General features: G+C 34.9%; 1 long non-coding RNA gene across 2 annotated transcripts in view; it reads left to right on the forward strand.

Moving 5' to 3' along the window:
* The window catches only part of LOC148208634 (uncharacterized), a 35952-nt gene extending 21626 nt beyond the window's left edge, over window positions 1-14326 (forward strand). The window contains exons 1-3 of one of the 2 annotated variants that reach the window (XR_015788406.1): window positions 3720-13358; window positions 13460-13575; window positions 14116-14326. This is a non-coding gene — a long non-coding RNA (uncharacterized LOC148208634). Of the gene's footprint in view, window positions 1-3719; window positions 13359-13459; window positions 13576-14115 lie in introns of those variants that run through there. The other variant, XR_015788407.1, reaches the window with a different exon arrangement.
* Window positions 14327-16824: the final 2498 nt, after the last annotated feature.

A 16824-nucleotide genomic window follows, 5' to 3' on the forward strand; every position in this document is an offset into this window, starting at 1 on the left:
AATGGGAAGTGGTCACAAATAATGGTTTTGGATTTGGGATTTGGTATTATAATGGTAAAACCTAGCCCGAATTACTTCAAGTTAGCCAACAAAGAATCAAGGATACGCTAAGGACGATATGCATTTTACTTTAGGAACCAACGACTACGCTTTTCACTTGACTTATGTCTAAGCAAGTTCAAAGTCCTAAGACATTCCCTAATATGTCTATTATGAGAGATATCTTAGTTTTAGGATGGAAATAGTCGCAACCTCGGGTTAAGGTCATATGTCTAGGCTACTTAACCGAAACCCTTATGTCTAAGGCGCTCCTCTCCTCGGTTTAACCACTCAACAATGCAAATAAGCAACCTTTTCAGTATTGACTTGTTAAGACTTACAGTGGCCTTCTCTAAATCCTAACTTTTTGGGAAAACATGTTGAGCAATGAGTGGAAAGCAAAAACACTACTTCTTAGCAACCTTTTTTAGAAATAAAAGGCTAACTATCCATAACCGGGCTAGAGACGGGAATTTAGAAAGACATATTCAAGAAAATACAGCAAGTAAAATGGTTGAAATTGAAATGCATGTGTGAAAAACAAAACTTAACTAACGGAGAGTTTTGCTCGGGATTGAGAGCTTCGCCCTTCTCTTTCAAGCAAGGGGGAGTGTCACGTGCTCTTTCCTCCAGAAACACAATTCTCTTAACTAAAAATAAAGTAAAGGCAAAGGAAAGGTAAGCAAAGTGCTGGATTTTTATATATTTGAATAGGTAGAAAATAACTAAGTACAAACGGAAACAAAACAAAGCTCAATAAAGAAATGTAAAGTGCTCGGGATTTAAAAACTAAAAGCAACTAATGAAAGCAACTCAAAAGTACTTAGAAAGCAACAAAGAAACACTAAGAATGATCAAGAGAAGGAAGCAAGGCTTGATGATTTTGGTAGAGAAGCTGCTGGAATTTATAGCTGTGCAGAATTGGTTAGGTAGGTCCTAAAACGCTGGTGGATCACCCATTTCCAACTCCTTTGACTGACTAAATCGTGCTCAAACTGATAGTGGAACACTTCTTCTACACGTATGCATCGGTTGGAACCACCAAAACTCATTGGAAGACACGTTTCATTAAGGGCAAAGTTGGAAGAAAACCAGTTTTCCTGCAGCCACACAGGTGCCTGGCGCCTCCCATGATGATGTTTCCGTCTTTTTGCTTCTTTTGATTAATTTGCACTCTCAAATGGTTCTAAAATGTCATAAATACGATATAAGCCAACCACAAACCATCATATATGAATTTTGCATGAATTGGAACTCAAACAACCGAGAAAAAATCCGAAAGAAAGTTAAAACATAGTAAAAACAGCATCTAAAACCTTCTTTTTACGCATGTAAACAGAAGGAAGCAAGGCTTGATGATTTTGGTAGAGAAGCTGCTGGAATTTATAGCTGTGCAGAATTGGTTAGGTAGGTCCTAAAACGCTGGTGGATCACCCATTTCCAACTCCTTTGACTGACTAAATCGTGCTCAAACTGATAGTGGAACACTTCTTCTACACGTATGCATCGGTTGGAACCACCAAAACGCATTGGAAGACACGTTTCATTAAGGGCAATGTTGGAAGAAAACCAGTTTTCCTGCAGCCACACAGGTGCCTGGCGCCTCCCATGATGATGTTTCCGTCTTTTTGCTTCTTTTGATTAATTTGCACTCTCAAATGGTTCTAAAATGTCATAAATACAATATAAGCCAACCACAAACCATCATATATGAATTTTGCATGAATTGGAACTCAAACAACCGAGAAAAAATCCGAAACAAAGTTAAAACATAGTAAAAACAGCATCTAAAACCTTCTTTTTACGCATGTAAACAGAAGGAAGCAAGGCTTGATGATTTTGGTAGAGAAGCTGCTGGAATTTATAGCTGTGCAGAATTGGTTAGGTAGGTCCTAAAACGCTGGTGGATCACCCATTTCCAACTCCTTTGACTGACTAAATCGTGCTCAAACTGATAGTGGAACACTTCTTCTACACGTATGCATCGGTTGGAACCACCAAAACGCATTGGAAGACACGTTTCATTAAGGGCAATGTTGGAAGAAAACCAGTTTTCCTGCAGCCACACAGGTGCCTGGCGCCTCCCATGATGATGTTTCCGTCTTTTTGCTTCTTTTGATTAATTTGCACTCTCAAATGGTTCTAAAATGTCATAAATACAATATAAGCCAACCACAAACCATCATATATGAATTTTGCATGAATTGGAACTCAAACAACCGAGAAAAAATCCGAAACAAAGTTAAAACATAGTAAAAACAGCATCTAAAACCTTCTTTTTACGCATGTAAACAGAAGGAAGCAAGGCTTGATGATTTTGGTAGAGAAGCTGCTGGAATTTATAGCTGTGCAGAATTGGTTAGGTAGGTCCTAAAACGCTGGTGGATCACCCATTTCCAACTCCTTTGACTGACTAAATCGTGCTCAAACTGATAGTGGAACACTTCTTCTACACGTATGCATCGGTTGGAACCACCAAAACGCATTGGAAGACACGTTTCATTAAGGGCAATGTTGGAAGAAAACCAGTTTTCCTGCAGCCACACAGGTGCCTGGCGCCTCCCATGATGATGTTTCCGTCTTTTTGCTTCTTTTGATTAATTTGCACTCTCAAATGGTTCTAAAATGTCATAAATACAATATAAGCCAACCACAAACCATCATATATGAATTTTGCATGAATTGGAACTCAAACAACCGAGAAAAAATCCGAAAGAAAGTTAAAACATAGTAAAAACAGCATCTAAAACCTTCTTTTTACGCATGTAAACAGAAGGAAGCAAGGCTTGATGATTTTGGTAGAGAAGCTGCTGGAATTTATAGCTGTGCAGAATTGGTTAGGTAGGTCCTAAAACGCTGGTGGATCACCCATTTCCAACTCCTTTGACTGACTAAATCGTGCTCAAACTGATAGTGGAACACTTCTTCTACACGTATGCATCGGTTGGAACCACCAAAACGCATTGGAAGACACGTTTCATTAAGGGCAAAGTTGGAAGAAAACCAGTTTTCCTGCAGCCACACAGGTGCCTGGCGCCTCCCATGATGATGTTTCCGTCTTTTTGCTTCTTTTGATTAATTTGCACTCTCAAATGGTTCTAAAATGTCATAAATACAATATAAGCCAACCACAAACCATCATATATGAATTTTGCATGAATTGGAACTCAAACAACCGAGAAAAAATCCGAAACAAAGTTAAAACATAGTAAAAACAGCATCTAAAACCTTCTTTTTACGCATGTAAACAGAAGGAAGCAAGGCTTGATGATTTTGGTAGAGAAGCTGCTGGAATTTATAGCTGTGCAGAATTGGTTAGGTAGGTCCTAAAACGCTGGTGGATCACCCATTTCCAACTCCTTTGACTGACTAAATCGTGCTCAAACTGATAGTGGAACACTTCTTCTACACGTATGCATCGGTTGGAACCACCAAAACGCATTGGAAGACACGTTTCATTAAGGGCAATGTTGGAAGAAAACCAGTTTTCCTGCAGCCACACAGGTGCCTGGCGCCTCCCATGATGATGTTTCCGTCTTTTTGCTTCTTTTGATTAATTTGCACTCTCAAATGGTTCTAAAATGTCATAAATACAATATAAGCCAACCACAAACCATCATATATGAATTTTGCATGAATTGGAACTCAAACAACCGAGAAAAATCCGAAACAAAGTTAAAACATAGTAAAAACAGCATCTAAAACCTTCTTTTTACGCATGTAAACAGAAGGAAGCAAGGCTTGATGATTTTGGTAGAGAAGCTGCTGGAATTTATAGCTGTGCAGAATTGGTTAGGTAGGTCCTAAAACGCTGGTGGATCACCCATTTCCAACTCCTTTGACTGACTAAATCGTGCTCAAACTGATAGTGGAACACTTCTTCTACACGTATGCATCGGTTGGAACCACCAAAACGCATTGGAAGACACGTTTCATTAAGGGCAATGTTGGAAGAAAACCAGTTTTCCTGCAGCCACACAGGTGCCTGGCGCCTCCCATGATGATGTTTCCGTCTTTTTGCTTCTTTTGATTAATTTGCACTCTCAAATGGTTCTAAAATGTCATAAATACAATATAAGCCAACCACAAACCATCATATATGAATTTTGCATGAATTGGAACTCAAACAACCGAGAAAAAATCCGAAACAAAGTTAAAACATAGTAAAAACAGCATCTAAAACCTTCTTTTTACGCATGTAAACAGAAGGAAGCAAGGCTTGATGATTTTGGTAGAGAAGCTGCTGGAATTTATAGCTGTGCAGAATTGGTTAGGTAGGTCCTAAAACGCTGGTGGATCACCCATTTCCAACTCCTTTGACTGACTAAATCGTGCTCAAACTGATAGTGGAACACTTCTTCTACACGTATGCATCGGTTGGAACCACCAAAACGCATTGGAAGACACGTTTCATTAAGGGCAAAGTTGGAAGAAAACCAGTTTTCCTGCAGCCACACAGACGTCTGGCGCCTCCCATGATGATGTTTCCGTCTTTTTGCTTCTTTTGATTAATTTGCACTCCCAAATGATCCTAAAATGTCATAAATACAATATAAGCCAACCACAAACCATCATATATGAATTTTGCATGAATTGGAACTCAAACAACCGAGAAAAAGTCCGAAACAAAGTTAAAACATAGTAAAAACAGCATCTAAAACCTTCTTTTTACCCATGTAAACAAGCGTAATCAGATATTATCCACTTGTATATCGAGGGTATATCAAATGTATACCCAGTATATATATTGTCCCAGTTACATGAAAATAAACTTGGATGTTTAGTTTATTGAATTTGGACAATAAATTATTCAACATAAAGTTGATTGAATATGAAACCATAACTTTATCTAATATAAATTTGTTTTTATATAACTACGAACTATGAGCTTAGGACAACACACTCAACAAACCACCCCTTAATTATTTGTGCAACAACACTTTAAACAAACCTAAAAGCAAAGAGAGGAATTTATAATTTTGTTGTAGCATTGAGACACTATGAACAAATACCTCAGCGCTACGAGCACCCTAGCATCAAAACAAAAAATGCACGGGCTACGTTCTTTCTTTTGATTTAAGACAGCGGCGAGACATTTCTCATAGTGTCTCGACGTTGTGCCCTTAGGTCCACTGGCTTTGCAGCATTTCAACATCCCCCTTCTCTCATTCTTCCATTGTTTTGATCCACAAATCCCAACGATATTCTACTTAGAAACAAATAAACAAGTTTGCCTCCCACTACAACAACAGAATTCTCATCTTGGCAAACCACCAAGATTGAGTTTTAACTGCACAAAAAATAATCGATCAACATCTTCTTGGCACAAGCAAAGGCTCTACACCGATTCCTACGACAGCTCCTAACATCTTCTCAGCAACAACTAAGGTTCAATCTGTGATTGCCTTGAGTCTTGACAATCATACATAGTCTTGTCTCAGAGACGTAAGAGACAACGCCACGTGCTCCCACTCGAACCAAGTGCTCCCTAATGCTTCCTTCTTCGATCGCACCCAACGACTTTTGAAGAAAGGCTTATTTACTTATGACTTGGCCAGCCCACCCAAGTCTGTTGCCAAGGTACATACTTCACCCACGACTTCAGCGCCAATTGTAGTCATTCTCCTCAATTTAGTCTTTCGCTCATGCAACTTTATCTACTTGTTAAACTGTATGACAATTGTGGTTATAAACAGATAATCTATTAAACAACTCATTGAACTATTATTCTTTTTATTTTCTCGACGTCTTAACTATTGAACCTGAACTGATGGCATATTCTCCACATATATTCTTACTGTCATTGCTGCTGGTTCTATCATGTCTCCCCTTGAACCATTAGTAGCCCTGTGCATAATCCATCTCTCTTATCCTCCAGCAATACCAAATCTCAGTACATACACTAAAGCTTCTTTGTGGGAAACAACCACTACCTTAGATCCTCTCATTAGCTTCTAAATATTCTCTACAAACTCACTTCTGTAACCTTCGTCTTCCAGCTTCCCTACATATATCTAATTCATTATGAAAATGGTTATAAATCTAACACCATGCAAAACTAGCTCCATCCTACTGTTGGTCCTCGAACGAAGATTGTCCCCAATTCCTCTGATCTTTGAAAGTCTACCCATTTTCCATCATCATCGTGCCATGATTTGATTTCACTTAGATGGCTGGTCTGCACCTTTGCTGACATGAAATTTGTAGTGTCGTCCATTTTCTGATCCACCGTAAGCTTTGTAGAGTGTTTCTTGAAGTTGCCATTCTTATGGAAGTAAAAATATTCAACAACGCTACTCCCACTCTTCTAGCTAAACCACTGCTGTCTATTTTAATATTTCATCTTTCTCTAGCCTTTGCTTTTAATTGTAACGCCCCAAGCCTAGGACCAGGATTTTGAATCCGGATTTGGCCCTAATCGTCCCGGTATTCCCATGCGTTTCCTACGACCTGGCTGCACCACCGTCTAGTTTTGAGCTACTTAGAAGAACGTAGACTATCCCTACAAATCAACACAAGTCCTTTCAGCATGCTTTGTCCTCATTCACATGTTTCCTATTAAAGCAACTAAGAGATTACCTAACCGAAGATTGCTCCAAGTCAAGCACACTTAACTTTGGAGTTCTTACGATTGAGTTACCGAAAAGGAAGGTACACCTTGTTGGTATAGGTAGTGATTATCATTTCTTTATGCCTTTATTGACCATTCTTCCATGCTCTTAGGATCTCTCTCATTCGAAAGTGGTATCTGTTCATTCATGTACCCCTCCTCTCTATTCGGACGTCACAAGCCCACCAACTTCCACCTTGGTTCATCCCCGAACCACATCGTACTAAAAGAGATTCCACTCTGATACCATTCTGTAGTGCCCTAGGCCTAGGATTCAAACCAGGATTTGGAATTCAGATTTGGCCCTAATCATCCTGACATTCCCCTGTGTCCCCTGCGACCCGACTGAAAACTGTAATGACCCCAATTTTCTATATGTATTTAATAATGTCAAATTGAGATAATTACTAATAACAATATAAGTTGATTAAAATAAAATAAGATAAAAACTTGTTATTTCATTTAAAAAAACGATAACTTAATAAAACTTATAAATCTCTAGTAGTGGAAATCATAAATTGTCATCTTTAAATAAAACAAAGTAAAAATGTGGTCTAGTCATAATTAAAAGTATAAATTATAAATAAAATTTAAGTGTATCTCATATCTCCTCTTCATCAATCCGAAGGTCATCATCGGCATTGTTCTTGTCGTTTACATAACTATCTGTAAAAAAAATTGAAACCAAATAGAGTGAGTACAAAAATATCCAGTAAGTAGTTCCCATCATAAGGAACCTTTATGCACAAACACACGCATCATGCTCAAATGCATGCATACCTCAACCTAGCATATAAACTACTGAACAACCTAACTTAACATACTTGTGCTTGCTAGATAAATTTTTATATCTAAATCCTTAATTTGGCGCCATGATATGCAAACATACCCCATACCATGACCATCAATTCTGCATGTAGTATTTATAAGGTAATTACGCCCCATAAATATCATTAACATGAATAATTTGTTTCTTGCGGCCCAGCCCAATCGTAAACCATATATGTTATGCATCTAGCTGCATAACATAATTGCTTAATTTGGGTATTTCATGCATGACATTAATCTCACCTAGATCTACGACACATAATACTAGTAACTTAATTACGAATGCAATGTGTCACACATATGTGATGTTTTACCTTAATATGATTTGCTATTGAACATACTTAGAATGAAATGATAAAACCACATAATCGTAACATGATTTTCAATACATCAAATTTAAGTACAACAACCATTGTATAACATAATATATTTAAGCAACATGACTAACATAATTCAATGACAAACTTTTTCTAAATAATAATAATAATAATAATTCAATGACAAACTAAGGTAACAAATAACATAATTCACTTACAGTCAACCAATAATACAACAAAACATACATGGCGGTAACTTATGATATAATCTACTTACCTGAACTTCGTAAACTAAAGGTAATTTCTTAAAGTTGCCTAATAACAATTAACACAACTAAAATTAGGACTCAATTACCTAAACTAAGCTTTCTCCAATAAGTTCTCATAGGTTCATCATTCTACTAGTATAACTCTCGTAATAATTCACCTAGTTCATAGTAATTATAAAATTAATATTTAAATTTGTGAAAAGTAATTTAAAATCTCCATATATATTAGCCTCTGATTTTTATACTATAAAACCCGTAAAAATATTTACATATTTTGCAAATTTACAAAAAAAACTAGAGAAAACACATAGCACCTAGTTTTTCACAATTTTCAACCTTATGTAATACTAATCATAAAAATCAATTTTAGTACATTTAAAATACATTTTAGGCTAGTTTAAAGGTGCTGGTCACAAAATTAAGAATTAAAAAATCTGATTTTTCATACTAAACAAACTAGAACTATGAAAATAATGTAAACCATTAAAAACTGTTATGAAACAATTTTATGAACATTTTTAATATCTTTTTAATTTTAATATTTAGACCTCAAATTTTAAAAAAAAAATAAGGCCTAAACAGTAGCTATTTTATCTTAATAACGAATCCTATAAATAATTTACACAAGGAAAAATGATGCTTACCGTTTGTAACACCCCCAAATTTCATACAACTCAATGGGACACGTTACTAAAACCTTCTATTCACTTAACGCCACCAATAGAGAATGACTACAAATTTATCCAACAACTTTAATTAAAGCAACCTAATCAACCTTTGCCACTATGACCTATCCACTAAGATAATCTTTAATACTCAAATCTTGACGAACAAAAGGTTAATCATTTAATTAATGTTAATCTCAAAAGTTCAACTCTCGCAACTCAAACAAATAATCAAACTAGAGTTCTCAAAATTATTAACTAAAAACTTTAAAATGTTCTTTATATAGGAATCTAAACAAACAAATCCACTAACCAAGCAATAACTCACACTAGAAAGTAGCACCCCAACTCTCCTAACCAAAAAACCAAAAAGGAAATAAATAACGCAGTCTATATGGTCCTTCCAGTCAAGTCGCCTCCTCGTCATCACCATTACCAAGAGTGACCCCGTTACCTACAAAACCTGCTTGACCTAACATGCAACCTACATGTCAGACCCAAGCCTCACATCACAACTCACTAGTTCTCATTCTTATTCCTCCAAGACTTATTCCTTCGAGTTGTGTCGACTCACTACTAGAAAATTGGGTTTTCGTGACTCTCATGAACAGTAAAATACTGTTCAAAATAAAAATATGTGTCACGATAGGCAAAAACAACATTTTTGGAGGGAAAAAATGGAGATTTCCAGATATTTGACCTTTCGCGACATTTTTTAACTGTCACAAAATGGTGGTCAAAAAGTTGGTTTTTTGTGACGATTAAAAAACGTCACGAAACGTTGAGGCGCGTTTTTTGCGGGAAATGACGGAGTGTTCCAAATTTTTGACTTTTTGTGACGTTTTTCTAACCGTCATGAAATGGTCGTCAAAAAGTTGGTTTTTCGTGACATTTAAAAAATGTCACGAAAGGTTGAGGCGCATTTTTGTCGGGAAATGACGGAGTGTTCCGAATTTTTTACTTTCCGTGACGTTTTTCTAACTGTCACGAAATGGTCGTCAAAAAATTGGTTTTTCGTGACGTTTAAAAAACATAGAGAAAAAATAGATAGAAAAAAGTAATTAATTAACTTAAAGATCTTTAAAGCTAATTTGATGAAATATACTATTTTTTTTTACGGATTGTTAGGATTTAAGTTAACAAAACATAAAAACCTAAAATTTAGGTGGTAGAAATTCCCACTAAGTAAATTTTGAATCCCATTAAAAATAAATATTATTTTTGTATTTCTATTTAATTTTAAAAGAAAAAATATTTAGGAATGGGTCAATTTCCATTATTTTATATTATTTTTCACCCTAAATGTAACGACGACCCGCGGTCTCGGGTTAATTTGCTTTTAAGATTTAATTTGTGCTTTCGGATTTTCCCATAATTTAAATCCTTCAATTTTCTAAATTTAGGGTTCTATTTTTAGGTAAGTTAGGATTTAAATTAGTTTAAATTTAATTTTGTTGGACCAAAATAAATTAAGTTAGCGAATTTTACAAAAAGAATTTTAATCAATTCTAGACCAAGTATTTTAATCAAGAGAATTTTAATCAAGAGAATTTCATACATTTTTTTTCTTCCAACGAAAAAGATTTAATTAATGCTTATAATTTCAATATGAAGGATTGCAATTTGAAATTACAAATCTTGGAAAAATGAAAATACAAATTTTCTTTTTCAAATTTAATTACAAAGTATAGAAAAAGAATAGAGAAAAAGAGTTAAATTAACTTAAAAGATTTTGGTAAATACGTGGGGAAGATGGTGTTTTAAAAATAATCCCCAAATTCATTTCTCTCTCATTCATTCCCACCCCCAAATCGATTTTTCATCGCCATCACCCAAGCACAGCCGCTCCTCGCTGTTCGTCTGTTCGTAGCCCTTCACTGTCGCCGTCATCCGTCATCCGCCGTCTGTGGCTGCTGCTCTTCACCCTCCACCATTCTACCTCATTCGCGCCCACCCTCCAAATCGACTTTCCTCTCCCTACTATTGTCGTTCCTCGTTCGTTGCTCGCCATCCGCCATCTGTGGCCGCCGCTCCTAGCCGTCAGTCGCTCGTGAGGTAAATATTTTCTTTAAACATTTTTCCTCCTCCTTTTGTACTTGAAACCGGGTTAGTTGATTTCTTATGCTTCTCTTTAGGGTTTGAGTGAGAAATAGGAAGGGAAAATTTTGTTGGACTTGAAATTACATATACGTGGGGTGGGGGATTCAGAGGAAGTCCAGTTGTTTCACTATTTTGTAGACTCCGACTCTCTCCTTCTCTGGCTCATCGGTGGACCCGATTGCTCTACTCTTTCTAAACTTGCATTTGAAATTGGTAATTATTCATTTCATCATAAATATTTTATTTGATTGTTTGGTGCTTTGTCCCATTGCATTTAGTTTTTATTTAGTTTCATCAACAAATTTTTATCTCCATTTGACTCTTCCGTGCTTTGCCCCATTGATTGATTGACAACTTTGATTGCAATGATTTTTGTATTGCATTTATTTAAAGGTCTATATGTTTTAAAAAAAAGAGTTATACAATGCTGCCCAACTCTTGAGATTTTGACACAACTCTTGAGATTTTGACATAGGGGAGTTGAGACTTTAAAGAGGGAGAGACAAAAACTTTTTCTTTTTTTAAACACATTTGAAAATCTCCAAAATGGGCAATCAGTAGGTAAGTTTTGTCCTTAAGAAGATTAGTTTTTAACTTCTTCATGGTATCTCATCCATTGTTAGACTAACTTTTATTGTTGTAAATAATCCTTTGTGTACCTGGATCACAAAATGAAAACAAGTGCACAAGAAGGTAATTGATGTAGACTTTTGATTCATCATGTTAAAGTCTTTTACTCCGAAGATTTAATTGATGACTATTTAGTAATTATGAAGCATATTTGCATTGGTTTGAGACCATAAAGTGTAATTTATTGGTGAGCCTAATTAGTTGTATGCATATTGTAGGTGTAACAGTTAGTTTTTCATTGTTAACTTGAAATCTAGAGATACCTTTATTTTTAACTATTATACAAATATTCCTGTTTAAACTCTTCCTAGTTCTTCCAGCTTGCTTAATTAATTTTATTTTATTTTCTTTCCTAAATAGGAAGTTGGGTGGTTAGTAAAAGACTAAGCCGTCAAGATGTGTCCCTATTAAATTCATAGTTAATTTTGTGTGAGAAAATTCAAAAAAATTGTGCAGCTTTGGATAATAATGTAATGGTTCTTGAGAATATCTCAAGCCTTGAAATTTTAACCAAGTTCACATGCGCTTCAATTTTTGAGGAACGTACGAATTCTTTCTATTGACATGGTTTTCATTAAACTGGATTAATCACTATTCCTAATTTTTTTTAATGTTATAGAAAATAACTTGTGACTTGTTTGAGGTTTGTTTTTAAGTTATTTTGATCAATCTTGAGCTGAATCTTCTGCCCTTCGTGGTGCATTCCGGCTTTCATTGTTGCTTTTATTTAAGGTACGTTGTGAACTAATTTGTATTGGTTGTTGATTTGATTAATTGTTGCTGTAAATATGAAATATTCAATGAAACCTAACTTCTTTATGGTTGGTGCGTCGATAAGTGACTTATTCGTTTATTTGTTATATAAGTAAAGTTGTTATGTTAGTGTGTTAGATTTAATTAGTTGTTCTTTTGTTATGAGTATGATGCCTTTTTGGAATTGTAGAAAGTTCTACCTTAAATTTCATTTCAGTATGAGAGATTGATCTTAAAAATTATGCTTGTTTTTTAGTATGATTTTAGTTTGACTTTTATTATAATTATTGCTATATTTGCTTTCCGGGTTCTTCTAATTTGGCTACTATGAAACTTTTCCAAGTATAATAGAATTCATAAAGCAAGGGACATGAAGCTTTTAGCTAGGTTTATTTTGAGAAATGTTTATTTGTTTCTTGTTTTTATTTATCTTTGCTTGCTTGTTTCGTGTAGCTGTTCAATAGTTCTTCAAATTATTTCCATACGTTTTTTAATGATTTCATGTGAAACGTGATTTTTGATCACCTTGTTCTATATGTTTGAAGAAGAGGTCTGTTTGTCTTCTTTGCTCTTCCTTATATATTTAATTTCTACTTTTACTTGCTTTTTTCCATGTCATTTGTATGTTATACTGGTTGTCTTGTTTTATGTGGCTACTTTAATAATTCTTGATGTTGGTGGGAAGCTTTAGTGGTTGTTTTACGTGTTAATTGAAAAAAAAAATCGTGTACTTTTTCGGTTTGACTTTCCAAGTCTGGTTAATTGGTACATTTAATTGAATTTAGTTGAAATAAACTTGGTCACCATGTTCATGGTTTACGTGGCAATCAACATTTTCATGGGTTTAAATGAGGGTACTCATCACTGATTTCCTTTGAAATAAACTTGGTTTTGGTACTTCCTATCAACAGTAGGGCTTGTAGGTTATTTATTATACTATTTTTGGATAACATCTCTTTGATCGAAGATCCAATATTTTAATCTCTACTCTACCCCCAAGCAAATACCCTGCCCTAATTGTAGTAGTGAATTCTTGGAGCATTACCAAAATAGTTGAGATTTATTTCTGTCTCCTCCAAGAAGAAAGGAAAACACTTGACGGAGAGTTGGCTCTTGCAAAAGTAACAACCAAAATAGAGTAGTTGTGGTACGATATTATTTTAAACTTTGTTTGGATGTTATTATTTATGTCAAGTTTTTTTAGAAAGCTCATTTTCCTAAGTTGCTTATTATTGGTTTATATGACAGGAGCAATCTTCGCACTAGAAGAAGAAGTTGTAAAGGTTTGAAATGCTTGTCGAACTGCGTTCGGGTGAGCTGAAGCATGTTGTGGCCGTTTCATTCAAAGTTCCATCATAACAAAGGTAAGCTATTTTAAGCTTTTCGTCATCATTCATACTATAGCATTTGAATATTAAATACTTATGAATCGAACTTGTTATATGTTGGGACTACAGTTATATTATTGAGTATGTTTACAAGGAATACTGAATATTGATTATAGACGAGGAATGTACGTTTACAATCCCTCTGCTATACTAGCTAGTTTGTGTTATATTGTTTAAGTTCATTTTGTGCTATGCTGCTGAAGGATATAGAAGAAGTGTTTGGTTATTTTTGTTATTGTAACCTCTTCTGTTATGTTGGAACTTTGTTTGATCATTTTGTTGGTTATCATATCATATTGATACTTTCCTTACAGGATGATTGTACTGATATTTTATGCTATGTAATTTAAGGATGTAGAAAAAGTGTAGGCATGTGGTTTATTTGAATCGTGTTTCTTCTGTTTGGTTGTTTTATTTATATTATCGAGTAATTTGATAAGGAAGACTATGAATGTTGATAAGTACGTTGGTTTTTGTTTAATCATTTATCTAACTTGGGTATTGTTTTTTCATTAGGTCTTTCTTACCCCAAAGATGTCGACAATTAGGAATGCAACTAATTGGTGGCTGAGCATCGTTGTTGGGGTTGGTGTGTAAGCACTACTAGAATTATTGGTTTTCGTGACGCTCATGAACAGTATTTTATTGTTGACCATTCTAAAATAACGTCACGAAAGGTAAAAAACACTTTTTTAGAGGGAAAAAACGGAGATTTCTGGATTTTTTACCTTCTGTGACGTTTTTTAACCGTCACTAAAAGATTGTCAAAAAGTTGGTTTTTTGTGACGTTTAAAAAACGTCACGAAAGGTTGAGGCGCGTTTTTGCCGGGAAACGACGGAGTGTTCCGAATTGACTTTTCGTGATGTTTTTCTAACCATCACAAAAAATGCGAAAGTAAATATGTTTTTCGTAACGTTTAATAAATGTCACGAAATGAAGAGGCACGTTTTTGGTGCGAAAAGACGTAGTTCTTCGGATTGCCGGCTTTTCGATGATGTGTAAAAAATTTCGCAAAAAGTAATTTTTGGTGATGTTTTTTACATGCCTAGAAATGATAGGACCTTTTTTTTTGCGGGAAAACCGAATCTTTGGCTTTTCATAACGTTTAAAATACATCACGAAAATATGAAAATTTAAACTTATGGTTGAGACTTAAAACACGTCAAGAAAAAGAGAGTTTTCTATAAGTGGGAAAACTATATTTTTAGTGATGTTTAACAACGTCATGAAATGGTGGAGCGATATTCTTTATAAGAAAACATGACGACTAACGAATTTGCCGCCATTTGTGATATTTTTTAAACTTCATGAGATTTTGAGCCCTGTTATTTTGCAAGAAAATGTGTCGAAAATTTGTGCTCACAAATTTTTTTGTTAATTTAAATTAACAAAAAAATCGTGAGTACAAACTTTCATGACGTGTGTTATTTAGCCGTATTATTTCTGGTGACGTATGTTATTTTAATTTTCATAACAAAAAAATTAAAATATAATCATCAATTGATGATTAAATTGACAATTTTTAAATTTACGACAGCAAAACCAAAGACGAAAAAGAGATCACTATCAAAGGACCCTTAAATTTATAGATTTTATAAAATAGATTTAAATCAAAATATTATTTAAATATTAACTCCCAAACAATTTTACATTTTATATTTTACTTTTCATTTTACCTATGGCTAAAATTGTTCATAGATTTTTTTCTTCCATCCAAAAATTTAATTAATGCTTACCATTTCAATACCAAGATTGCAATTTGGAGTTGCAAATTTTCGAAAAAAAAAATACCATTTATTTTTTGAAATTTGTAAATTTACAAAACATTGAGAAAAAATAGAAAAAAAAAGAAATTAGTTAACTTACAAGTAATTTAATTGCAATTCTTTTAAGCTAATTTGTTTAAATATTGAAACCCAAATAATTACAATTTAATTTTTTTTACATCTTCATCTTACCTATATATTTTAATTCTGTAATTATGTAATTTGTGTTTGAGAATACTAGTACATTCTAAATTAATATATTAGCCTCCTTGTTCATGTTTAATATATTTCAACTTTGTTATGGAAAATTAATATATTTGCATCTTCGATCGACAAGTTGACAATATGATATTTAATTCCGCCACATCTGCAATCAAAATTAAATACATATTCAGTGACCCTCTTTTTATCGTCACAAAATAAAATAATTAGTGACATTTTTAAACCGTCACCAAAATATTTTTTAGGACGATTATCAAACATCACGGAATAAACTTTTCATGACGTTTAAACACCGTCACGAAATACACTTTTCGTGACGGTGATGTCGCGTGACATCTCCTCCCCTGTTCAAGGTCTTTCCGTGACATTCTATAACCGTCACGAAATCATTTTTCATGACGGTTTATGAACGTCGTGGAAGTCCATGTCTTTCATGACGCTAATAAACCGTCACGGTGCTAATTTTTGTGACGTTTTTTAAACGTCTCGTATACTTTTCATGATGGGCGTATACGTGACGGTGTTAAAAACGTCACGAAAGCTTTTTGTGACGCCAAAAAAATGTCACGGTAGACCGAATTTCTAGTAGTGACTCCGTTGTACCTAGGGTCCCGACACTTCACTACGGTGCTTGGCATTCGATCTTTGATCTTTGTACCCAAGGCCTCGAACTATTGCATCGAGACTTGACCATGCATAGCCAAGGCCTCGACACTTTTCTAAACTCATTAGTTCTCTTTCCTGTTCCTCAAAGACTTATTCCTTCAAGTCGTATCAACCCCTGACCTTTGTACCCAGGACCACTACACTTATCTACAGTGCTTCACGTTCGATTCTTGACCTTTGTACTCAAGGACTCGTACTGTTTCACCGACCCCTGACCACGCATAGCTAAGTCATTAGTGACTTTGCAACATATTGGTCGTTGTCCTTTCCTCTCAGGGCCCCAATACTTGCCATCTCCTAAGATTCATTGCATCAATCCTCGACCTTTGTACCCGAAGCCTCGTCACCAATCTTTGTCCACAATTTGGCGTATTAATCCCCGGCCTTTATACTCGAAGCCTCGATACCCAACTAGTGACGTATCAGTGGGCTGATACTCACCCATTCACTTCATAACAAAATAAAACTCTTACCAGAATCCCACTACATGCTTTCTAAGCCATGACCCATGCATCAAATGTCTCACAACAATTCAGCATGCTATCATAATCACAAACAAACATGATAATC

The sequence above is a fragment of the Momordica charantia genome (assembly GCF_013281855.1).
Source record: "Momordica charantia cultivar OHB3-1 chromosome 10 unlocalized genomic scaffold, Mcharantia_2.0 BLBB01000010.1, whole genome shotgun sequence".
In the NCBI taxonomy this organism is placed as follows: Eukaryota; Viridiplantae; Streptophyta; class Magnoliopsida; order Cucurbitales; family Cucurbitaceae; genus Momordica; species Momordica charantia.